The sequence below is a fragment of the Lissotriton vulgaris genome, chromosome 1_1 (genome assembly GCF_964263255.1).
Source record: "Lissotriton vulgaris chromosome 1_1, aLisVul1.2, whole genome shotgun sequence".
In the NCBI taxonomy this organism is placed as follows: Eukaryota; Metazoa; Chordata; class Amphibia; order Caudata; family Salamandridae; genus Lissotriton; species Lissotriton vulgaris.
The window spans coordinates 478,155,909-478,183,271 of NC_141685.1; positions in this window are offsets into that span (position 1 = coordinate 478,155,909).

Consider the following 27,363-nt stretch of genomic DNA (forward strand, 5'->3'; position numbering starts at 1 on the left):
AACCAGAGAACGTGCTTCCTGAGCAGAGTGAATATTAATAAATACTGGTTTTAAAAACACTCGCCTGGCACTTTGCAGCTTTGAACATGCAAATAAAACATGATTAAGATCTTGGATTTGCAACTGGCACAGTTCACAGATTCTCTTCTCTCTAGGTGTTTTATCCCAGATGCCAGTGACGTCTCTTAAAGGCAGCAGATTAAATCTCAGTTAATAAGGCTGTGGTTTATTCCCCAATGTACTCCCCCTGACCGCCCCATTACTGGGCCTAGATTGGGCCTACTTAAAGCGATGTCTCTGGTCTCTGGCTAAACGAATAGGGGATCGACATTTCTTTAAGCACTGTTTCAAACCAGATTTAGGCATTGGAGAAGCAGGAGTTAAACTAAGACCGAAACTGTCAATTGCACATAAAAAAGACCTAAAAAACGAGGATTGTACTTTCAGATTGCAAAAGATTTCTGTTCTCAGAGCAGCCCTAAGAGTACCCTGTTCCCCCAAGAAGAAAGATTTACCCCACCTAAGAACTGCTGCCTGGGCTAAAACAAAGGACGAGACTAATCCAAATTCAAGGCGCAGAACGTGTGGGGCAGCCAAAGAATTTAAATTACAGATTTGGCGCATAATTCGTCCTCCTGCCTTATCAAACATATGCCAATGACTCATGTCCACCACCTCGGCAGCATATATTGAGGGTGGGGTTTTAACCTTAAAAACAGATAAGACGTGGCTGAAATGGCGTCTCTCGCAGGTTTTATAGAATCTATTTAATGCACTTGCCTGGGAGACGGCTATACCAATGCAGTGTTTAGTATGCTCCAAGTCTCGACCTGTTTTGGAAAAAACTTTCCCTAAATATACATAAGAGTCCACCAATTCCATTTTTTCAGAACCAAGCATCAATCTAAAACAGCTCTTGATTCTGAGCCCCTTCTTACGAAAAACCAAGATCTTGCTTTTTGCAATGTTACTTTTAAAAAAATGAACCTCTGCATATTTATTTAGAACGTCCAGACGGCGTTGAAGCCAATAGGTGTTAAATCGAAAATTTCAACATAGTCTGCGTACTATAAAGACCCAACTGACATTCGACCAATTTTGGGGGCATCTACTCTTGCCAAGTTCAAAGTACCAGGGAGATCAACAATGTACAGTGAAAATAAAAGTGGTGCTAATAGACAGCCCTGCATAAGCCCATTATGCGTTCTAATTTTGAATGTTAACCCCCGCGAGCCTCCCATTAGAACCTGGCACCAGGTGTCAGTATGCAATTCCATGATCAGACCCAGGAGATGATTTGGAATGCCGAGGGAGACAAGTTTTCTCCACAGGGTCCGGCGGTCCACCTTGTCAAACACCGTGGAGAAATCAATAAAAGCTGTATAAACTGGCATCCCACAGGAAAAAATATATTTCTCCACAATTGTCTGAACAACCGCTATATTATCTAAGGTGCCATGGTTCTTTCTAAAACCGGCTTGTTCCGGCGGAAGGATATCCTGATCATAGACCTATTGTTGTAAGTGCATAATATGCTTTTTGCAATTAATTTGCCGGCGAAATCCAGGAGGGCAATCTGCCTAAAACTAGTTGGCACCACTTTTGGTCCTTTATTATACATTGGGACTATAATGCTCCCCTTCCAAGAGGGGGGGATTTTATTCATAAAAAAGCAATATTTAAAAAGTGGCTCTAAAAAATCACGCCATGCTTCTGGCTCCTTTTTGATTAATGCAATTGGGATACCATCCGGCCCTTGTGCACTGGAAGTTCTAGCCATCTTTATGTACTTTATCAATTCCTTTCCTAGTGGGGGACCAAATTCAGTAAGGACAGCAGATGCAGGTTTAACCTCATCAGGCAACACAGGAGAAACTGGGCTATAATTTCTATATAATTGAGAGATGTAATCCACTCATTCCTTTTTGGGAATCGGGATCGGAATATGCCTTGAATCACAATATTCAGCGATCAAGTGCCAATATTTCCTCGAGTCCTTGGCCCTTGCGGCTTCCCTCAGCCCTATCCACTTCGCGTCGAGCTCCTTTATTTTTTCGCTGAGCATGAGGCGACTTCTCACTCGCTTGAGGCGATTAATTTCCTGCTGTCGTCCCAGGAGATAATGTATGTACTGTTTTCGAACAATATGGTTATTGCCTGTTTTAAAATTATCATGTGAGACCTATCTTGTTTATATGTGAGGGGTTCAGGAGATGTGGAGCTTAAGTTACAGATCTTCTTCATTTGAGCCTCAAAGAAGTATATGATATTGGAGTGAGTAAAATCTTCCTTTTCGACATACCCCATCTTCACAATAGGGCTAAGTATGAGCGAAATTAGCGAATTTGTGGTCTGCACATTCGCGCGAAAGCGAATTCGCGATCCGCAAAATTCATGAATTTGTGCGAATTTGCGTATATTTTTTTTTTGCAAATTCGCGGGCCGCTTGCAGCGCACCGACCGTGAACTTACCCATGCAGTCATACATGGGAGCGGCCATCTTGTGCGCGTTGCGTATTTCCGTTTCCGGGCGCTATTGGCAATCTTGCTTTGTGTGCGGCGCGCTATTACGAGTTCACGTGTGTTTTTGCGTACTCGCTGGGAAAATATCGCGCAAACTTACCCACGCGGTCCTCAATGGGCGCGGCCATCTTGTTTTTCATTCATTGCTATGGTTCTGGGCATGCTTTTTCTATCCATCTGCAATCTTTGCCATCCTTTGTTTGTTTGAAGTTTTTTTTAATCTTTTTTACTTATTATCTATCCCTCTATTTTTCTAGATCTATATTTTGTGTTTTCTTTTACTTTTGGTTACTTTAAAACTACATTTTTTTACCTCTTCTTTTATTTACTTTTTCCCTATTCTCTTTCCTATTTATTATTTCCATTCCTGTCCAGGACCATGGCAAAGGGAGCCGGGAAGGAGAAGGGGAAGGGTCCCGCACCCCGTACCCGGCTCCCATGCTGGCGTTTGGGGGGGAAAAGTCATAGCCCAGGAGATCTTGAGCGCGGAGGAGGTGGCTGCACTGATTTTTTATGTCCAGCGCCACCTCCCCAAGACCATCGCAGCAGGCGGCAGGATCGCTGGCGTGTACGGGCTCCGGGAGCGTCGGCAGCTGTGGGGGAAGGTGTGCCTGGCCATGTATCAGCAGTCTCGGGTCCAACACACCTACAGCCAGGCCACTCACCGGTGGTCCGATATCCTGGACCGTGAACACGACCTGCTCGACCTGCTGGGCGTCGAGATCCATGGGCTTGGTGAGTAGTAGTAGTTAGTTTAATCACTACTCTGTTTTCTCCTGCTCTATGTTATCATAATGCAAATGCTTGTTTTTTCTGAAGAGCAATAATGCTGCCGAATACATTGTAGGTAAATTATGTTTCAAAATCTTCTGTGATTGCATTGCAGGTGCACTGCTCGCCTGCTCAGTGGCGGTGCTACTATGCTTACTTGTTTTCGATGTTGTGCTCATATCATTGGCCTGAGTGATTATGTATGAGTGTACTTTACAGAACTGCGTAATGCTAGACACTAAGGGGCAGATTTACAATTACTAGCGCATCCCTGAAAATTAGCAGGGATGCACCAGTAATTGCGCGCCACGCCTCCACCACCCGTGGTGCGCCGCATTTACAATGTGGCGCACCATGGGGCAAAAACGACACAGATGCGTCACGCATCTGTGCCGTAAAGGCAGCGCATTGCTGGAGTTGCGTCGCAAGCAGGACGCAGCTTCAGCAATGCTCTGGGGTGCCCTATCTCCCCAATGCTGCGTCAAGCCATACGTCTGCTTCAAGCAGGTGCAGGGTTTTGATGCAGCATTGGCCTAAAAGTGACTGAGTGAAATCTTGTAGATTTCACTCAGCCACTTTTATGAGGCATCCGGAGCAGGAACGCCCTCCCTTGCGCCAGAACGCCCCCTGATGGCACAGGGCTTTACAGCGTGATGCATCTCCCAGATGCGTCACGTTGTTAATATACCCCGGACAATGGTGCCTCTTTTGCGCTGCTGCTGTGTCACAAAAGTCATGCAACGATGGAGCAAAAGAGCCGCAAGGGGCTTGTAAATCTGCCCCTAGAGACTCAAGTCCAGTCCTTCCTTTGTACTCCTGCCACTAAGAAGAGATAGTGGTGGTGGATTGATAGTTTGAGTATATTATGACTGGTTATGTAGTAGGAAACTTTTTAGTGTTCAACTTCTCTCTGGTCTGCAATCACGATGGACTGTGTCTGTCACTTCGCGTGCTGCTGATTGCTGCCTGCCAGTCCTAGTCAAACTTTTTTGTAGTTTGTTTAGGGAGTTACATAACTTTCCAAGTAGACGGTCCGCGAATCCAGCAATACTAATATCCTAGTAGACCACATCAGATAGGTCAATAAATTTAGTGCAATTGTTGTCTATTTCCCCGAAATAATTTGTTATTGTTTTTTTAAATGTTTGATTTGGTTGACAACAATAATCCATGTTTGTGTCTTTCTTTCATGTTGTACATCAGAACCCCCCAAGGGCAAGGGGACACAGGAGGAGGTAGTGGCGCTGCCGGAGAAGGGACAAGATCAGGAAGGCCAGGATCGGTCCGGCGAGTGCTCCTCTGCTGGCCCCAGTAAGTTTTCCTGTTAATATTAATAATTATACTTCCCTATCTTTCACAGCACCTATTTTTTCCTAACGTTCCTCATTCGATTTTTTCTAAATCGTCTTTGATCTTCTTGTAGACTGTTTCTAAATTCTTATCCTGCCTCTAGTATGACTCCCTGTGGTACTACTAGATTATTATTAGGCTGTCTGTTTAGCTAACTAAGCTTGCACAGTTGGCAAAAGGTGTTAAATAAAACTCCCATTCTATTCAGCAATAGCTCTATGCACTGAGTGCAGTCCTCTTGGTTGTCCATAATGTCTTTGGAAGTCTCGTAAATGTTTATGCTTTGACAATTCCCAACAATAAAATGTCAATGGCCACCAAGAAAGAATAAGATACTAGATTACTTTTTGATTGGATAGGAGGACAATCCATACAACTACTATTGCAGGGACTATTCTGCACAAACAGAACTATGGACAGCAAATAGTGCATTGTTTATCAATTGTTTATAATAGGCGCAGTTAGACTTTCCACATACCTCCGTCATAACAGAATTTAAATCCCCAATCTCCTTACTGACTAGCTAGTGTGTCAGAGTCATTTAGCTCCCGAATTCATCGATGATTGATCCCCAATGATTATACAACCCAGGACATAAGACTACGGAGTCAGAGTCCCAACCTCTCAGAGCCACGGACTCATGCTTGCTCACTCATGACCAAAAACCACAGAGTCTATGTAAGTTTTAAAGCTTTATTACAAGTAAAAACATTTGTTAAAATCAAGTTCAGCATTCAACATAAACGGTGGATTGAAAATTGAAAAGTGCTTAGTGATTTCACACATTAATTGTGGGCGAGCCCTCACCAGGTTGGAACTTCAAGTCTTCTTTGTGGTGCTGAATCATTGCTGACTCCGTCCAAGTGATGATGATCGGATCTTGCTCTTGTTCTTAGAAGGGAAGCTTCTGTCTGTTATGAGAAAAATGGTGTGTGTTAAAAAGCAAGCATTCATCAGTTGTGCCAAAAAGTGTAGCAAGACATGTTACAGCTGAGCATAACTAAAAAACACCCTTCCCTGAAAAAAGGAAAATTAGTAGTTTAGACTAGAGAGTCACATATTACTAAATTTGTTTGTGTAGTCATAGTAAAAATTTTTCATTCCTAGATAAAATACTAGGGAGTGGTGTATATGGCATCTAAGAATCTGAAATGTATTTTCTAGGCGGAACATCAGCACAGCCATCCACCGGTGCCGGGGCCAGCGCGGGAGTGGGCACTCCTGGGGTGGAGGCGGTGCAACAGCCAGCGGGAACTGCTGGGGGGGTGCCGCGGGAGTGGCGGGCAGTGGTAAGCTATTATATTCCTCACTTATTGAGATTGCAGACTGCAGAGTGTGCTCTCTGCATGGGTGTGTATGTTGTACAGTACAAGTATACATTACTGTTAAGAAGACTTACAAATTTAAAACTAAGTTTATCAACCAGGCAGTAGCCTCCTCTAAATTGACTTCAACTCAGCGGTGAAAGTTTTATAGAGAAGTCAGATCAGAGATGAACTTGATGGATGGGATGAACGAAAAGGGAAAGAAGGGTGTAAGTAAGTGTGGGAGGACGAGCGAGTTAAAAAGTAATGATGACTGGCAAAGAATGATACGTGTTTTTGAATGCTGCCCGAGGTGGCTGGGAATATGATGCATGGCCGGTTGAAGGATGAAGCAAGAATGAGTGAAAGGAGAAAGGGAAGAGGACTGCCTGGGTGGATGAAACAGAAACTGTAGGTGTGCACAATATATACTTTGGTTCAAATTCAAATGCAAGTCAAGCACGGATGCATGGCTTGCGGTTTCCAAAATAAAATGAAAATGTTGTTTTTCCGTGAGAAAAACTAAGATTTGTCCAGTTGAGACAATAAGAAGAATGATTGACATTTACTTTATATGGATGGATTCCTGTATCATGGTACTATCTGACTCATAGATAGCATATGTGTTACTTTGAAGAGCATGTAACACTGTACCCGCACGTCCGTTCCATTGTAGGAAAGGCAAGGAAAAGAAGTTGTAATTTTTCCGAATACTACCATGAATAGTAGCAGTAGTTTGTATTGCAAGCACCGCATATATCAGGCGTTTACGGGGGCTACTCACTACCTCCGTTAATAATTTTAGTACAACTCTGTCATTCATGTGTGGCCTATCAGTGTTCACTCAATAAACAACAAAGCACCTAAAGTCATCCCATATGTAGGCAAATATCCTGTGAAGGGATAGATAATTATATTATTTATCTTCTTCATTTTCCTTTTCTAGTAGTCATTGGCATTGTGGGGTGAAAGTTAAATTAATAAAGCAGTAACCCTTGTAACAGAGTTTTCTCAGTGCCACCCATAATAGAAAAGTAAGAGCTTCACCACCTGCATGTACTGGACTGGTACAGTAACGTAAGTCTGTGTCATCATAGCTTGCGTCTGTTTTTTTCGGGTGCAAGTTGACTGCGCTGGCATTATGCCGGCTCCCAGAAGTTTACATACCAATTTCGCTAAACAAGAGAGTAGAAGAAGAATAAGACTGGTGTACTGTCATAGTCGACTCTAATGTAGTGAGTCCATATAGTGCTTGTAGAACTGATTCCTGAAACTCCCACTAATGTTAGAGCTGAGGCTGACGAAGTGGGAGGTTAGATAGATACAGGCCACAAATGTTATGTACTGTGCTTGCAAGTTGCTAGTTCTACTGTAACTCAACTTTCTACTGAATTATTTTGTGTTAATCTCGTAATTCATATAGATGCTCCTTCCAAACTGACATGGAAGGAACTGGCTAGATGGGCCCGGCAAAGGAAGCTGAAGGCGATTGTCACCGAATATCGGCGGCTGGTGGCCCAGGAGGAGGAGGACACGCAGTCCACCACAACATCCACCGCGACAGCTGCATCCTCCTACGCGCTCCCTGGGTCAGCCAGTCAGCGCAAGCCTCCAGCGGTACAGAGCCGTGGTACCGCAGCAACCCGCCACCGCCAAGCAGCCAAAAAATCAGCTGTCCCCCACAGCAGGTGCAAGGCCCGCATCCACCGCCTAACCCTCAGGGTGTCCAACCTTGAGCAGGAGATGAAGAGAAAGCAGAGCCTGCTCAAGAAGAATGTCCCTCAAAGGGCACCATCCAAATTTGCTATGCTTAACTTTAAGGAATTAAGGCAGCTTTGTGCCTTAAGAGGTCTCAGGACGGGTCCAACCCCTACCACAGACCACCTTAGAGAGCTTTTAGATAAGTCTGAAGCTCTAAAGACCTCTAAAGCAGACCCCACAGGGAATGCTGAAGGAGGCTCTCCCACTGAAGATGATAATACTGACACCCCTGTCCCTGACATCTCTGATGACACCATCCAGTGAATGTGTGTCTTTCTGAAAAATAAATATGTTTTATATATGTATATGTAAAGGTTGATGGAAGAATAAATGTTTAAATAAGTGTCTTAATGGATTAGTATGGGTTCAGAACGGGGAGATCAACCACCGATCAGTGCCTCAACCTGTACCTGCTCACTGCTAAGTACACTAAGGCGTCTGAAGGCACCATGTACATGGGGTTCATGGACTTAGCAGCGGCGTTTGACAATGTTAACAGAGCCAAACTATGGTCGATCATGTCCAACCTGGGAATTGATCCGGATCTTATCAACATCTTGAGGGAACTCCACTGGAACACCACTGCCAAGGTCCGCTACAGTGCGGGGGGTGAGTACCGATCCCTTCCTGTGCTCGGGCGGGGTCAGGCAGGGGTGTACCCTGGCACCTTTTTTGTTTTCCCTCTACATAAATGGCCTGGAGAGCGACCTTTTAGCATTGGGAACTGATTGCCCAAAGGTGGGCTCACGTCACCTGCCAGTACTTTTGTACGCCGATGACGCCGTCCTCCTAGCCCGGACGGCGGTTGGCCTGCAGCTGCTAATCAAGGGTTTCGCAGATTTCATGAGAAAATTGGACCTTTCTGTAAACATGACAAAATCCTTCATCATGACAGTGGGGAAGAAACCTCAGAAGAAATTCGTATTCAAACTGGGGGATCATGTCTTGGACAGTGTTAAAACATTCCCATATTTGGGTCTTTTATTCGACGAGAAGCTAAAGTTCACCCCGCTGGTAGAGGAGAGGGCGAGGAGACTCGTCTCAGCTAATGGAGCCATACTAAACTTTGCTCGTCGAATGGGGAGGTGGTCCCCAGAGCAGGTGCTGACTCTGTATAGATCAGTCAGCATCTCAAAGACTATTTACGGATCTGAAGTCTGGGGTTTCAGAGATGCTCAACTAATTCAAAGCGAGGAAGAGAAATTTCTAAAAAAACTGTTAAAACTTCCGTTGAGCACCTCCGCTGCAGTAATACACAACGAGCTGGGAATAACATATATAGCGGACTCGATTAGATTGAGACCCATACTGGCCTGGATTAAAATCTGGCTAAATCCCAACGCGGAACTATCCAGACAGATTATCCTGGATTGCTTGACAAAAGAAAAATGCCTTCAAATCCCCTGGCTGAAATATATCAAAGATACCCTGGGGGAAATAGATGAACAAAGATTATTTTTGGACCCATCCTTGGTGGACATATACACCAGTCACTCGGTACAAGGGCTATTGCTGGACAAATTTAGTGGCAGGAGGTGGGAGCTTGACTCTATTAAATCCTCGGTAGTTGCTCACTCGCTAGTCTCGAATCAATTTGGCATGGAACCTTACTTCTTTTTATTGTATAGTCAGCATGAGAGGTTTTTAATGACTCGTTTTAGGCTCAATTTGTTGCACCACAATTTAGCTCATCCATCAGGGTTTACTCCAACAATTGAGCAGAAGGGTGCCTGCGGCTGCGACAATAGGTCTCCGCAGGACACCCTTCATTTTGTATTATTGTGTCCTTTTTTTAAAACACCCCGTCAAAGATTTCTAGTAGGGATTTTAAAAGACTCAAAAATTACCCATGCCAAATCTGCCTTACTGTTTCTGCAAAGAGCCACTGAAATGCGAACCCTATGTGCCATTATAAGCTTTCTCAAAGTTGCTTTCAAACTAAGAAACACTATGGGCTGTTGAAATTGCTAGGCCATGGAGCTATCTATCATGTGATTCGGAGTCTTTGTATGTCATCTGCATTTTGGTCCTATTACTCTCAAAAACCCTTCTTTTTTAAATGTGATGCCCCTCACCTTTCTTTTAAATAATGATATGTCGTTGAGAAAGTTTGTGATCATGTATTTTACTGTGATGTATTTTCATGCTGGTTTTTAACCTTCGAAATAAATAAACAAACTGAAACTGAAACTGATTGGTTAACTGGCTTATTAAGTATATCTCAATGAATACATATATTAGCGAGTATTGTTTAAATATTTAAATGTTTGTATCAGTGTTTCACTTTGTGTATAAGTGGCTGCATGGGTTGGTGAGTAGCTACATGTGTGTGTATATGGGTTATTAGATGTTTTTTTTTGTATCAGTATGAGTGTCTGTATGGTTTGGTGGGGGTGTTACTTAGCACATAGATGCATCAATGACTGACTCACTGTTTGTATGTGTTTTGAAGACAGCATATGTGCAGGACTGTATCGGTGGATGAATGTGTATATGTGTGTGTTAGTGAGTGAATGACTGTCTCCCTAGTGTCTTTATCAGTAACCACATATGTTTTAATCTAGTATATGCGAGTATTGATGTATATAATTGAGTATATGTGAGAGTGAGAGATTGAAAGAGTTCTTGTTTAAATAAGTATGTGTTTCTATAAGTGATTGTTTAAGAGAGTAAGTATGTGTAAGTTTCCTTAGAAGTAAGGTGGTAGTGTGTGTATAGCTGTATATGCAAATACATGGATGTTCAATAGTTATTTTGCATGTGTGATTATGTGTGTGATTAACTTTTGGATGCCTGTCGGTGTGTAACAGGATGTATAGGTGTTTCACTACATATGATGAGTGAATATATGTATGAGCGACTATATAGAACTGTTGGTGAATGAGTGGATGTGTATATAGATGGTGGTATTACTGAATTGGTTGTTGTAACTGGTATGGGTATCTCTATTTTTTTGAAAATTTTAGTTTCTATTTTTGAATATGTGTTTCAAGGGTTACATTACACTAAAAGGAGGTCTGTCACTCTGTCACAAGGATGGTGTCATCAGTGATGTCATGAGTGATGTCACTGACCATGTCATGAGTGATGTAATATGTGATGTCATCAGCAGTGCATTGCAGGAGCGCAAGTTATAGTGAGTCCAACTAACTATAACGTGGGAATTTCAATGGTTTTATGTCAGTAAAATTTCCAGCTAACTATAACTGGTGTGGAACCTATGGTTTTTTTCAGTGAATTTAATAGGTTTTTTAAATGCTAATTCCTAACTATAACTGGTGTGAAACCTATGGCTTTTTCAGTGAATTTCATAAGTTTTTTAAATGCTAATTCCTAACTATATAAGGACTGAAACCTATGTATTTTTCAGTGAATTTCAAAGTTTGTTTTAATGCTAATTCCTAACTATATAAGACCTGAAAGCCCACCAGGAATCTCCAGTATGCGCCAGGGGACTGCATTGCAGAGAGGTGCAATGAAGCCACGCCCCTTTTTACACCTCTCTGCAACGCAGCCCCCGTGCATGTTTGAAGAGGGGGAACTAATTCCCCTTGCATACTGGGGCCCTGGGGGCCAACTAGCCCACCTGGAACCTCCAGTATGCGCCAGGGGGCTGTATTGCAGAGGTGTAATGAGGCTATGCCCCTTGTTACACCTCTATGCAATGCAGCTCCCTGCCACGTTTGCAGAGGGGGAACTAATTCCCCTTGCATACTGGGGGTCCCTGGGGGCCAACCAGCCTACCAGGAGCCTCCAGTATGCGCCAGGGGGCTGCATTGCAGAGAAGTGTAATGAGGCCACCCTCTTTTTTACACCTCTCTGCAACGCAGCCCCCGTGCATGTTTGAAGAGGGGCAACTAATTCCCCTTGCATACTAGGGGTCCCTTGGGCCCAACTAGCCAACCTGGAACCTCCAGTATGCGCCAGGGGGCTGCATTGCACAGAGGTGTAATAAGGCTATGCCCCTTTTTACAACTCTCTGCAACGCAGGCCACTGGTGCATTTGCAGAGTAGGGACTAATTCCCCTTGCATACTGGGAGTCCCTGGGTCATATCTGCCCAAACACCGATATTCCGAACGATTGAAAATGACTTTTCATGAGAATCATTTGGATTTGGATTATCATGTCCTATACTTTGGAATTTTTGAAAGACTGACTTTGAGGATGCTATAAATTACTCAAGTCTGCCCAAATTGTGTGGGTAAAATTGATACCTAGTCACTTTGAATAAGAATGTACTTACGTCTCGTCTAACATTTGGAAGAAATATCTAGTTATATGACAACAGGATACCGACATAACTTGAAGGAAATAAGAACGCCCTGAAGAATTTCTGTTGTACAGAACGAAACGTTTCGGCTGGCTGTGGTACATAAACTTAAGGAAAATAAAAGCATTTGAATATACACCAAGATTCAGCACTTCAATAAGGACTCTAAGTGATATGATTTGATTGGACTTATGGTGCAAGTGGTGCTGTGCCAAACTTTGGAATATTCTCCACTACTCTCTACTACTTACTCTCTCCTACTCCACTACTCTCAAATACTCACTCTCTACTACGTATTCTCTACTACTCTACTACTCTCTACTACTCTCTTTCTACTACTCACTCCCTACTACTCACTATCTACTACTCTCTAGTACTTACTCTCTACTACTCTCTCTCTACTACTCACTCTTTACTACTCACTCTCTACTACTCTCTACTACTCACTCTCTACTTCTCACTCTCTACTACTCTCTACTACTCACTCTCTACCACTCTCTCCCTACTACTCACTCTCCACTACTCACTCTACTACTCACTCTCTACTACTCTCTACTACTCACTCTCTACTACTCTCTCTACTAGTCTCTACTACTCACTCTACTACTCACTCTCTACTACTCTCTACTATTCTCTTTCTCTGCTACTCACTCTCTACTACTCTCTCTACTACTCACTCTCTACTACTCTCTACTACTCACTCTCTACTGCTCTCTACTACTCACTCTACTACTTACTCTCTACTACTCTCTAATACTCACTCTACTATTCACTGTACTACTCTCTACTACTCACTCTCTGCTACTCTCTCTACGTCTCTCTACTACTCTCTACTATTCACTCCCTACTCTATATTACTCACTCTCTACTCTCTACCTCTCTCTACTTCTCTCTCTACTAGTCTCTACCTCTCTACCGCTATCTCTCTACCTCTACCTCTCTACCTCTACACCTCTACCTCTCTACCTCTCTCTACATGCACACATGTACACATATATATATATATGCATATATATGCATATGCATGTATATGTATGTGTATGTATATATATATATATATATATACATACATATATAAACATATATAATCTGTATATCTATATAAATAAAAATATAAATGCATGCATACATATACATATATGCATACAGATGCATGTTATTTACATGAAAGTTTAAAAAACACTAATAAAAGCAAAGCTAAAAAGCCACCTCATTACAAACAGAATGGCTTTAACTTAAACGAGGGTGAGATCTATTGCATTTTCAAAGCTTGTTTACTTTGGTTCCATCAAGAAGGCATTCAGATGTGTCACACATTTGCCATACATTCTGAATGTTAGCACTCTAGTTGCTCATTAGATCACTGTAGTAAAGCTACTGCTCACCAGGGAAGTCTGCTGCTGGTATTCAAAGTGCATCTTTCAGTCTGCATGTCAGAATTTCTTTAATGAAATAGAAGAGGATTTGAGAAGTCACTCAAAATGATCCTAATTTTTCTTTCTGAAGCACTAATCATACTTTCTATGGCAAAATGAACCTCCTCATTTTGTTCCTTTTTAAATTAAATGTTTTCAGACTTACCACTTCATTTCAATCAAGATGGCTTCTGGTGTGCCATACTTTTGTCATAAGTAAGACTGTTAGCGCTCTAGTTGTTCTTTAGAACACTCTGGGACATTCTGTCATTGGGCTATACTTGGGCTACATCTGGGTTATATTTGGGCTACATTTAGGCTCTTTTGACTCTGGTGGCTTGGGAGACTGTATGTCAGAATTTTTTAATGAAATTGAAGAGGATTTGAAAAGTCACTCAAAATGTGCCCTAATTTTTCTTTCTGCAGCACTAATCATACTTTCTATGGCAAAATATACCCCCTCATTTTGTTCCTTTTTAAATTAAATGTTTTAAGAGTTACCACTTTATTCCAATCAAGATGGCTTCAGGTGTGCCATACCTTTGTAATAAGTAGGACTGTTAGCGCTCTAGTTGTTCTTTACAACACTCTGGGACATTCTGTCATTGGGCTATACTTGGGCTACATCTGGGTGATATTTGGGCTACATTTGGGCTCTTTTGTCTCTGGTGGCCATCTTGGGAGACTGCATGTCAAAATGTTTTAATGAAATAGAAGAGGATTTGAGAAGTCACTCAAAATGTGCCCTAATTTTTCTTTCTGCAGCACTAATAATACTTTCTATGGCATAATATACTCCCTCATTTTGTTCCTTTTTAAATTAAATGTTTTAAGAGTTACCACTTTATTCCCATCACTATGGCTTCAGGTGTGCCATACTTTTGTCATAAGTAAGACTGTTAGCGCTCTAGTTGTTCTTTAGAACACTCTGGGACATTCTGTCATTGGGCTATACTTGGGCTACATCTGGGTGATATTTGGGCTACATTTAGGCTCTTTTGTCTCTGGTGGCCATCTTGGGAGACTGTATGTCAGAATTTTTTAATGAAATTGAAGAGGATTTGAGAAGTCACTCAAAATGTGCCCTAATTTTTCTTTCTGCAGCACTAATCATACTTTCTTTGGCAAAATATACCCCCTCATTTTGTTTCTTTTTAAATTAAATGTTTTAAGAGATACCACTTTATTCCAATCAAGATGGCTTCAGGTGTGCCATACCTTTGTAATAAGTAGGACTGTTAGCGCTCTAGTTGTTCTTTAGAACACTCTGGGACATTCTGTCATTGGGCTATACTTGGGCTACATCTGTGTGATATTTGGGCTACATTTGGGCTCTTTTGTCTCTGGTGGCCATCTTGGGAAACTGCATGTCAGAATTTTTTAATGAAATAGAAGAGGATTTGAGAAGTCACTCAAAATGTGCCCTCATTTTTCTTTCTGCAGCACTAATAATACTTTCTATGGCATAATATACCCCCTCATTTTGTTCCTTTTTAAATTAAATGTTTTAAGAGTTACCACTTTATTCCCATCACGATGGCTTCAGGTGTGCTATACCTTTGTAATAAGTAGGACTGTTAGCGCTCTAGTTGTTCTTTAGAACACTCTAGGAGGCTGCAGTAGAACACAAAGGAATCAACTGACAGTCTCTGTCCTTGTTGGATGTACATGTTTTACTGAGAATGTCAGACTTCATTCTCACATGACTGAGAAAGATAATGTGAATTTACAGAAAATATGCTTTCGGTTTAGCTTATAGATCCCCTTCCAAACCACTGTGGGAAAATCATGAGATTTTAGTTTTCTTTCAAACATGATTCATGATATCACAGCAGAAGGCTTTTTCACATGGTAAAATCACCTTAGAACACACCACAATTCCTAAAATGAGTATGGTACCATCAACAAATGATTTATAATGTAACTAAAGTCCTAAAACCCTCTATTAACTACAATGCTTTTAAATGAGGTGCTATCATGTATATTGGTCCCAAGATGGCTGCCAACACTTCTTGGATGAAGTGCTGACAGCCAATCAGATCAGATGTGTGGTTAGACTCCGCCCAGATATATACTTTTTTTTAACACATTTTATTATTGAAGTTTTATATCAAGTTCAAATAATAAAGAAAAATGCATATATAACATCGAAACAATTTAAAATCAGATTACATAATACAGCTTCCAAAATTACTCAAAAAAAGATTTCCAAATTTTATCAAATTTCTATACCCCCCCAATTCGCTTAGCATAACAAAATTCGCTTGTTCTGACATTTCTCATTTTCTGAAACCAAATATTAAACAGAGGAGCTTGAATTGATTTCCAATTCTTCAGAACCAAAGACCTTGCAACTGCCATCACAATAAATAATAATTTAACCGACTGTCCACACAATTCGAGTTCACTGTCATATCCATAAAGTATCAACTTAACATTATAATCAGTTTGAATTCCACAAAACTTTTGTAAGTATTCGAATATCTCAGTCCAAAAAGGAACGATTTTAGTACAGTGAGCTGCAATGTGGGACCAATTAGCAGGGCTATGTTGCTTACATCTAAAACAGACAGCACTTACGTTCGTATACATTTTTGAGATGACAGCGGGAGTTCGATAAAGAAGCCATTTAGTAAAAAAAATCATTCTCCTCCAATTAGATCCGCGGAGAACACTGAAATTCAATTTATTTATACAGTTCCAAGTATTCATAGTAAGAACATGATTTTCTTGTTCTTGCCATTTTTTAATGCATCTTACGCTAAGGTCCAAATCAGTATATCGTTTCCAAGCTCCTGGTTTCTTATTCTGGGAAATGAGAAATAAATCATCCCACAACTGACAAGGAGAATCAATCATTCTTACTTCCGCTTGCCCTAGAACTTTAAAAATCGAAGCATATGAGTTAAGTAACATAAACTTCCCTGGGATTAATTGTTGCATTTCTCCTGGTGACAACCAAGTCCCTTCTCTTATAAAGTCAAATAAAGTGGTGAACCCAGCTTGCTCCCATTGATAAACAATTTCTGATCCGATATTAATTCTCATAAAAATTAGAGCGTTCCTTAAAGAAGTTCTAGAATTAAACTGCGGAAGGGAATATTTTTTTAGAAGAGCATCTCGACGTTTAAAAAAACAATACATTATCTTATATCGAGTCAGTTTGGGTGATTTAGGAATGTGCAAAGGAACAGGGGTTTGAGCCTCTTGGCTAATTTTGTCCCAAAAAAAATTAATAAATAAACTTGGATTCCGCTTTTCTGATTTAAATCGTTCTAAATACTGAGCAAAATATGCACTGTAATAATCTCTAAGATTAGGAAGAGATAGACCTCCCAGTTCAGTATCTACATAAAGTATCTTAATTGCTATCCTAGGGCGTTTTTTAGCCCATATGAAATTCGAAAATAGGGATTCTACTTTGGAAAAAAGACTACCGGGTAAAAAACATGGGACTGCTGAAAATAAAAAATTGAATAGTGGTAAAACAGACATCTTTATCAGTGCCACCCGTCCCATATTAGAGAGTGGTAGTGAGCCCCATCTAGTAAATAAAAATTGGACTTTTCGAACAAGTGGGTCAAAATTCAACGTATATAACTCAGAAACCAAGGTAGAAAACATAACCCCTAAGTATCGTTTTGGTCTTGGATTGATACAGCCAGCTAAATCCGCGTGTAAAACTACCTCCCCTCCTCCACATACTAAAATTTCAGTTTTTTTTTTATTAATTCGGTATCCTCCTAGAGCCTCAAATTCTTCAAAGAGCTGCAAAACAGCAGTTTGAGAATGGATATCCGTCTTAATTATCAACATAATGTCGTCAGCATAGAGTTTAATTTTTGCCATCGATGTAATAGGTGGAGGGATATTTACAGATTCACGGATAGCAATGGCTAGTGGTTCAATAAAAAAAGCAAAAAGGATAGGGGATAAAGGGCAACCCTGTCTGGTGCCCCTTTCAACCGACACTGCGCCCACCATAACAGAATTTATAATTATATTTGCTCTGGCACACGTGTACAAATTTTGAATTAAACTAATAATTTGTGCAGGAATACCAAAGTATTTTAAAATAACAAATAAAGTTGGCCAAACTACTAAATCAAAAGCCTTCTCCGCATCTAATAATAAAATTAAAGCCGGGACTTTTTTAACTTGAAAATAATCTAACGCTTCTGTAAGAAAATGAGTATTAGTTGCTAATTGCCGGCCTGCAACAAAACCATTCTGATCTGGATGGATAAGATCTGTTGCCATTGAATTAAAACGTATTGCTAATAATTTCGTTAGGATCTTATAGTCGGTATTGAGTAGTGTAATAGGTCGGTATGAGTTAGGGTCTTTTGGATCTTTACCTTTTTTAGGAAAACTAACAACGGTCCCCTCCCCAAAAGAATCGGGAACTTGACCACCCATTAACATATAGTTGAGTAATTGCAATAATAAATCAGAGAGCGGAGAAAATAAACTCTTAAAAAATTCGGCCGGGAAACCATCCGGGCCACAAGCTTTACCAATTGGTAAGTTTTTAACCACTAGTTCTACTTCCGATTTAGTAAATAACTGTTGCATTGAATCACTATCTATCTGAGCTAGGGAGGGCATATTATGCTTGGTTAAAAAAATGTTAAGCCTAGAGTGATCTATAATTTGCTGCTGACTATATATCTGTTTATAGTGAGACAGCATAATGGTTCCAATAGCGTCCGTCTGTGAAACTTCAGTTTGAGTAACAGGACATTTTAAAGAATGGATTAATTTTGCGGCGGCTTGCTCTTTTGCTTGCCAGGCAAGGAGCTTCCCGGAAAAATTACTCTCCTCATAAACCCTCTGAGAGTTAATTAAGAATTGCTGTTCACTCTGAGAAAAAAGGAGCGTATTTAGTTCCCGTTTAACCTCGTTTAGTTCTTTTTGCACATCACTCGAAGGGTTCACTTGACGCCGAAGAGTAAGTGAGTGGATTTTTTGATAAAGTAAGGTTTTAGTTTGTTTAAGAATACGCCATTCTTCTGCATCCTTACTAATTATGATCCCACAAATAAATGCTTTTAGTGAATCCCAAACAATATGAAGTGGAGCTGTCTGTAGATTGCGAGCTATAAACTCAGAGATTTCTAATTCTAAAAAAGAAACCCAATTACTATCCTGTAAATGCATTTTATTAAATATCCATCTTTTTAATGATTTCATCTCTTCACCTACTTCAAATTCAATTAGCAGCATTGCGTGGTCTGAAAAACCATTATGAAGACATTTTTGATAGGAAAATGTTAATAACCTTGAAACTAGAAAAAAATCTAATCGCGATGATGATTTATGTCTCCCAGACCAACACGTAAATTCTCTTTTCAGTGGAAATTTAAGACGCCACGGGTCACAGAGATCCAATAAAGCTATATTTTGCATAATGGATCTTCTTGATTTTGGTTTCGATTGTTTTCTTGGCCTTCTGGTGGAATCTAAATTTAAATCTATAAGGATATTAAAATCCCCACCTATCACTATGTCCCCCCTAACTAACAATAAGGATTGAAATAACTCATCATAAATTGGGGCGCGATCTTCCACTGGTGCGTAAAAACTAACAAATGTAATTGGTCTTTTCCTGCCTTTTATTAGGCATGTAACCCAGCACCACCGTCCAGTCCCCCCATCTTCATACTGTACAATTTCTGCGTCTAAATTCTGATTAAGAAAGATAGCAACCCCGCTTTTAGACTCTTGGGAACATGAAAAACCTCTATAACCCGACCAAGTTTTAAACATAGAAAAAGAGTTAATTTTAGCCGCAGCTATATGAGTCTCTTGGAGCAATACGACAGCTGGTCGTTCTAACTTGACCCAGTGCTCAATTGCTCACATTTTTTTTTTATTATTCAGCCCATTGACGTTAAAAGAGATCACTCTAAGCCCCCCAATAGACATATATATAATTCAATGATAACTCAAAAAAACATGCATTTTTCCAACTTATTTTTCCATCAAAATCCAACAAAAACTTCAATTTTTTTTCTTTTTTTTCCCCACCCCCCACCCCACAACCCTTCTCAGGTGCTCCCCTCCAGCACCATGTCCTGTGGCCTTGCCCATCACCTTCACCCCACGCTGGCCACCTGACACTCACCCCTTCCATGTTGTTGCGCCTCTAACTCTGTGACCTCCCTGTTCCTCCCCTTCCCTCCCCCTCGCCTTTACATTAACTCTGCAGTTGATTAAGCATCTCGCGTGCCTCATCAACGTCCGTAAACAAATAGAATTTGCCTTTTATCAAGACTTTTAGCTTTGCCTGTTGTGCCATTGATGCTTGGACACATTTTTCTTTAAATAATTGTAAAATTTTTACAAAGTCTTTTCTCCGTCTTGCTGCGGCCGCTGACATATCGGAGAAAATCCGGCATTTTGTAGTAGGATTTGCATGGAACTGTCTCTGCTTAAAGGCTTGCGATAGAATAGATTATTTGACCCTTACATCAGCAAAGTTGACGATAATTGTCCGAGGAAAAGAAGAATTAAGGAATGGACGAGCTGGAACTCGATGTGCACGAGTAATTGTTAAATCTCCCTTAAAGTCCGGGATTACCTCTCGCATAAAGAAGGAAGAAATCCATTGCACCATATCGGATCCTTCGATATTTTCTGGCACACCTACCACTCGGAGGTTTGACCTTCTATTATAGTTCTCCAACTCATCCAGTTTGATTTCAAAAGCCTTGGAGGATTTAGAGATAGTAGATACCTCTTTTTGGATCGTGGTCATATTATCCTTCAGCCCTGAAATTCTAGATTCGGACTCTTAAAATCTATTTGTGAAAGAAGTCATTGAGTCTTCAATTTTATCCAAACGATTACTGATTACTTCAAGCTCTGCCTTTTGAAATTGCTTCATTTCTCTTATTTCTCCTAGAATCATATTTAACATGTCTTTCACGAGAACTGCGAGTCATCAGTAATCTTAGTGTCCATCTTCAAAATCGGACTCTGAGTCACTTCATATGCTATCGCATCATCCCTTAAATCTTCCTTTAAATCTGATCTAGATTGTGCCTCAATTGACAAACCAGCAGAAGGGACAGTCGTGGTTGAGGCTCCATTTTTATTCAAGAAAACAGTTTTTGCATCTGTGGATGAAGAGTCTATTGAATTAACCACATTACTAACAGATGTCGCAAAGTCTCTTGAATTGAGCGAGGTTGGGGTTAGAGCCTCTGTTGGAAATGCCCCAATCTGAACTATATTCGTATTTGCATTATTAACTTGTCCTGTGCCCTTTCGCTCGAATAATGGAAATTGTTTAGAAACTTTAGAGACTTTAGGGGTAGCAATTACCAAAGCATCTTTAACATCTTTAGCAGTAGAAATCACCAGGGCATCTTTGGAAGCCAGCGGATCACATGAAAATATAGATTTTGCCTCTTGCACCATTCCTGGCTTAACCGCCGAGCTTAAAAGGGCTGTATCTGCCCTGACCACAGGTAACTCTGAGACCTCCATCAGCTCTTTCCCCTGCTTCCCTTCACTGGTAGCACAGGTACCGAGATCTTGCTGTTGAGCCTGTGTTGTATTCACACTTAGAAGATTATTTTTACCTTCTCCAGAGCTCTCCGAATTTTCAGCTGAAGAGTTCTCCCTCTCTGCCGCCGATTCTGCCAGTTTAGCTTTCTCAGATTTCAATTGTTGACGCTTTTTCAACGCCCTGGTCCTAGCCGTCAATTGTTTGCCCATAATCAGATTACAAGGCAAAGTACTCTCACCTCAAAGTCAGTAATCTCCAGTCTTTTAATTGAGCAAACTCGTAGTCTTAGTAGCCTGATATCTCAATATCTCTTGCTATCCGGGGAGCCCACTTATTTATTGCCTTGACCCAGCACTGCTTTCACCAGAAGCAATTAAAAAGCAACATTTTTCCAAAAAAAAAGGGGTCCAGTAAACTCTAGGGCGCTAAGAATGCTGGGACCTGTGGTTTTATCTTCTTCGCCACGTTTTTATTATCAGCAGCGAGTAAATCCACAGTCTTATCAATCTTTTACAAGCAGTAGATAAACCACAGTCTTATCTGTCTTCACCCCTTATTTCCGAGTGTTCAAATTCTTACCCAGTGTGCCTCTTAAAGAACATTTGAACGTGCTGCCGTTTGTTACACCACTGGAACCAGGTTCGAGTCTGGCAGCTGAGCTCAGAGTTCTCTCAAAATTCTCAGAGTTCATCTAAGGGTGCAAATTTGCGTAGCTGTTTGTCTGCTGTGCACCATAAGAAACAGAAAAGCCAAAAGTCAAAGGGATTACAGGAGCTTAAAGTTCCACCCAGTCTGCAGGTTTTCCGAATTGCAGAAATACGAATTTTGTATAATATTGCACGGTTGTATGAATCAGCAACGGGTTAATTGTCAATGCGCCAATTTTAACAGTTCAGGCATTACAGTGAAGAAAGCGTACCGCTGCAGATGAACAAGTATGAAGTCAGCCAAATTCAGTGTGCACGAGAGCTGGTGGTACGTTCAATCTCAGCGTTACTGTCAGAGACTGTCAGAGATGAAAGAGGTAGTATTTCCCCGATCCTGCCTGAGACAATGTATCCGTGCAAAGTTTGTCTCAAAAGTATAGAGCTTCTCACCTCACCTCACCTCCCCCGTGAGACAGTCTCAGTCCCAGGCTCAGCGCAGGATCCGCAGCAACCAATCTCAGCAGCTGTCAGCAATGAAGACGATGGGAGATTTCAGCGCCGTTTCAAAAACACCGCACCCGGCAGCTAGCAGCAAGCAGCCCGCCGAACATCATGAAACTCCGCCGTAGCCGGCAACCCGTAGCCAGTCACTCGCAGCCAGTCGCCGCAGCAGGCATCGTAGCAATCAAACTCCACGGCCGCCGGTAATGAGGATGACAGAAACTCCAGCGCCGCCTCAGAAACACCACATCCAGCAGTGAACAGCACGCCAAACAACGGTGGTCGCCATCAGACTCGTGGTCAGGGGGAGGAGCCAGGAACAGGGAATCCTAGGCTACGTGGAGGCGTGGAACTCCGCCATAGCCTGTCGATCTTCCGAAAAGAGTCTCCGCCCAGATATATATATATTTTTTAACCTAAATTACTCAAAATCCACTGCAGCACATATCTTGAGACATAGCAAAGGCACATCGGGCTACCAGTCCCTACAATTTTGCCAAGTTTTGTGGAAATCCATTCAGCCGTTCAGGCTAAAAGTGAGTCCAACCGCCCTATGGAAATTAACATGAGGAAAACACGTTTTGGGACCCACCTTTTATCTCAGCCCCCGCTTGACGAATCCCCCCCAAACTTTCAGGGAAGGAGCGGAGCGCAGCGAGGCAAATTTAAATAAGATTACAGGCAGATTCCTCAACCGGCACCAAAGTTATTCCTAATAGAATGTTGCGGATTTCCTATAGAAAGCAATCCTGACTATAACTACCTACTGGCGACATATATATATATATATATATATATATATATATATATATATATTCACTGAAAAAAACATAGGGTTCACACCAGTTATAGTTAGGTGGAAATTTTACTCGCATAAAACCATTGAAATTCCCACGTTATAGTTAGTTGGACTCACTATAACTTGCCCGTGCAATGCACTGCTGATGACGTCACATATTACATCACTCATGACATGGTCAGTGACATCACTCATGATATCACTCATGACATCTCAAATGACATCACTGATGACAACATCCTTGTGACAAAGGGGCAGACCTCCTATCAGCATAAAATAACCTTTGACACACACATTCAAAAATAGAAACTAACATTTTCTTAAAAAGGAGAAACCAATACCAATTACAACAACTTATTAGGTAATTCCAGCATCTACATACACATACACTCATTCACCAACAGTTCTATATAGTCACTCATGCATGTACTTACTCTTCATATGCACTCATACACCTATACATCCTGTTCCACACTAATACTCATCCATATAGTTACTCACACACAAATTCACACATGCAAATCAAAAAACCATTTACTTGATTATACTGCTATATACACACCACTACACATACTTCTACAGAAACGGAAACATATTTACTCTCTTAAACAATCAATTATAAAAACACATACTCAGTAACCCACCCATACACACAATCATCAACCCATACAGTCTTGCACACATGCTGTCTTCAAAATACATACAAATAGTGAGTCACTCATTCATGCAACTGTGCTCTAAGTAATATCCCCCACCGAACCATACAGACACTGATACTGATACTCAAAAAAACAACTAATAACCCAAATACACACTCATGTAGCTACTCACCAATCCATGCAGCCACTTATACACAAAGTGAGACACAGATACAGATATTTAAATATTTAAATATTACTCACTAATATATTTATTCACTAAGATACATTTAATAAGTCAGTTAACCAATCAAATTTACACAAAAAAACATCCATTTAGACATTTATTTACCCATTTATTCTTCCATCAACCTTTAGATATACATATATAAAAAATATTTATTTTTCGGAAAGATACGCATTCACTGGATGATGTCAGGAATTCCACGGCGAAATGGGACTGAATTACTTTCTCTTGAGCTCCTCAGCTATTCAAGCATGCTGTGGCAAGAAAGGCGAGTTCAAGTTTCTCCCCGCGTGTGTGGCTGTGTCTTTACACGCGAGCGTTCATATGTGGATGGAACCATCACCATCCTTTTACCGCACCCGCCAGAAGAGTGCAGCAGCGCCATGATGGAAACGAGCGAGCAGAGCCCCTGCATACACGCTGAGCACCGCCAAGCAGCCTCAGGGTAGGAGCCGACCAGGGCAAGCATCCAGCTTGCTAGTTTGACGGGCATATATCCGCCTACTACTCCGCCATCGTGAGGTCGCCTGGTTGGCGAGGGGAGACCACTCGTCCGCCTTGATCCACACATGGGGCGCCAAGACTAAACAGGACTACCAGTCCCATCAGGCACTGGGACATTTGGACTGCCCACCAGGGGCGTGCCATGATCATTATCAGGGCTGGTACCTGCATTCCCAGCATCAGTTCGCCAAATCCTCTGAAGAGAAGGCGGGAGCCTTCGAAACGCGTCAGGAATTCCACGGCGAAATGGGACTGAATTACTTTCTCTTGAGCTCCTCAGCTATTCAAGCATGCTGTGGCAAGAAAGGCGAGTTCAAGTTTCTCCCCGCGTGTGTGGCTGTGTCTTTACACGCGAGCGTTCATATGTGGATGGAACCATCACCATCCTTTTACCGCACCCGCCAGAAGAGTGCAGCAGCGCCATGATGGAAACGAGCGAGCAGAGCCCCTGCATACACGCTGAGCACCGCCGAGCAGCCTCAGGGTAGGAGCCGACCAGGGCAAGCATTCAGCTTGCTAGTTTGACGGGCATATATCCGCCTACTACTCCGCCATCGTGAGGTCGCCTGGTTGGCGAGGGGAGACCACTCGTCCGCCTTGATCCACACATGGGGCGCCAAGACTAAACAGGACTACCAGTCCCATCAGGCACTGGGACATTTGGACTGCCCACCAGGGGCGTGCCATGATCATTATCAGGGCTGGTACCTGCATTCCCAGCATCAGTTCGCCAAATCCTCTGAAGAGAAGGCGGGAGCCTTCGAAACGCGTCAGGAATTCCACGGCGAAATGGGACTGAATTACTTTCTCTTGAGCTCCTCAGCTATTCAAGCATGCTGTGGCAAGAAAGGCAAGTTCAAGTTTCTCCCCGCGTGTGTGGCTGTGTCTTTACACGCGAGCGTTCATATGTGGATGGAACCATCACCATCCTTTTACCGCACCCGCCAGAAGAGTGCAGCAGCGCCATGATGGAAACGAGCGAGCAGAGCCCCTGCATACACGCTGAGCACCGCCAAGCAGCCTCAGGGTAGGAGCCGACCAGGGCAAGCATCGAGCTTGCTAGTTTGACGGGCATATATCCGCCTACTACTCCGCCATCGTGAGGTCGCCTGGTTGGCGAGGGGAGACCACTCGTCCGCCTTGATCCACACATGGGGCGCCAAGACTAAACAGGACTACCAGTCCCATCAGGCACTGGGACATTTGGACTGCCCACCAGGGGCGTGCCATGATCATTATCAGGGCTGGTACCTGCATTCCCAGCATCAGTTCGCCAAATCCTCTGAAGAGAAGGCGGGAGCCTTCGAAACGCGTCAGGAATTCCACGGCGAAATGGGACTGAATTACTTTCTCTTGAGCTCCTCAGCTATTCACGCATGCTGTGGCAAGAAAGGCGAGTTCAAGTTTCTCCCCGCGTGTGTGGCTGTGTCTTTACACGCGAGCGTTCATATGTGGATGGAACCATCACCATCCTTTTACCGCACCCGCCAGAAGAGTGCAGCAGCGCCATGATGGAAACGAGCGAGCAGAGCCCCTGCATACACGCTGAGCACCGCCAAGCAGCCTCAGGGTAGGAGCCGACCAGGGCAAGCATCCAGCTTGCTAGTTTGACGGGCATATATACGCCTACTACTCCGCCATCGTGAGGTCGCCTGGTTGGCGAGGGGAGACCACTCGTCCGCCTTGATCCACACATGGGGCGCCAAGACTAAACAGGACTACCAGTCCCATCAGGCACTGGGACATTTGGACTGCCCACCAGGGGCGTGCCATGATCATTATCAGGGCTGGTACCTGCATTCCCAGCATCAGTTCGCCAAATCCTCTGAAGAGAAGGCGGGAGCCTTCGAAACGCGTCAGGAATTCCACGGCGAAATGGGACTGAATTACTTTCTCTTGAGCTCCTCAGCTATTCAAGCATGCTGTGGCAAGAAAGGCGAGTTCAAGTTTCTCCCCGCGTGTGTGGCTGTGTCTTTACACGCGAGCGTTCATATATATATATATATATATATATATATATATATATATATATATATATATATATATATATATATATATATATATTCACTGAAAAAAACATAGGTTTCACACCAGTTATAGTTAGGTGGAAATTTTACTCGCATAAAACCATTGAAATTCCCACGTTATAGTTAGTTGGACCCACTATAACTTGCCCGTGCAATGCACTGCTGATGACGTCACATATTACATCACTCATGACATGGTCAGTGACATCACTCATGATATCACTCATGACATCTCAAATGACATCACTGATGACAACATCCTTGTGACAAAGTGGCAGACCTCCTATCAGCATAAAATAACCTTTGACACACACATTCAAAAATAGAAACTAACATTTTCTTAAAAAGGAGAAACCAATACCAATTACAACAACTTATTAGGTAATTCCAGCATCTACATACACATACACTCATTCACCAACAGTTCTATATAGTCACTCATGCATGTACTTACTCTTCATATGCACTCATACACCTATACATCCTGTTACACACTAATACTCATCCATATAGTTACTCACACACAAATTCACACATGCAAATCAAAAAACCATTTACTTGATTATACTGCTATATACACACCACTACACATACTTCTACAGAAACGGAAACATATTTACTCTCTTAAACAATCAATTATAAAAACACATACTCAGTAACCCACCCATACACACAATCATCAACCCATACAGTCTTGCACACATGCTGTCTTCAAAATACATCCAAATAGTGAGTCACTCATTCATGCATCTGTGCTCTAAGTAATATCCCCCACCGAACCATACAGACACTGATACTGATACTCAAAAAAACAACTAATAACCCAAATACACACTCATGTAGCTACTCACCAATCCATGCAGCCACTTATACACAAAGTGAGACACAGATACAGATATTTAAATATTTAAATATTACTCACTAATATATGTATTCACTAAGATACATTTAATAAGTCAGTTAACCAATCAAATTTACACAAAAAAACATCCATTTAGACATTTATTTACCCATTTATTCTTCCATCAACCTTTAGATATACATATATAAAAAATATTTATTTTTCGGAAAGATACGCATTCACTGGA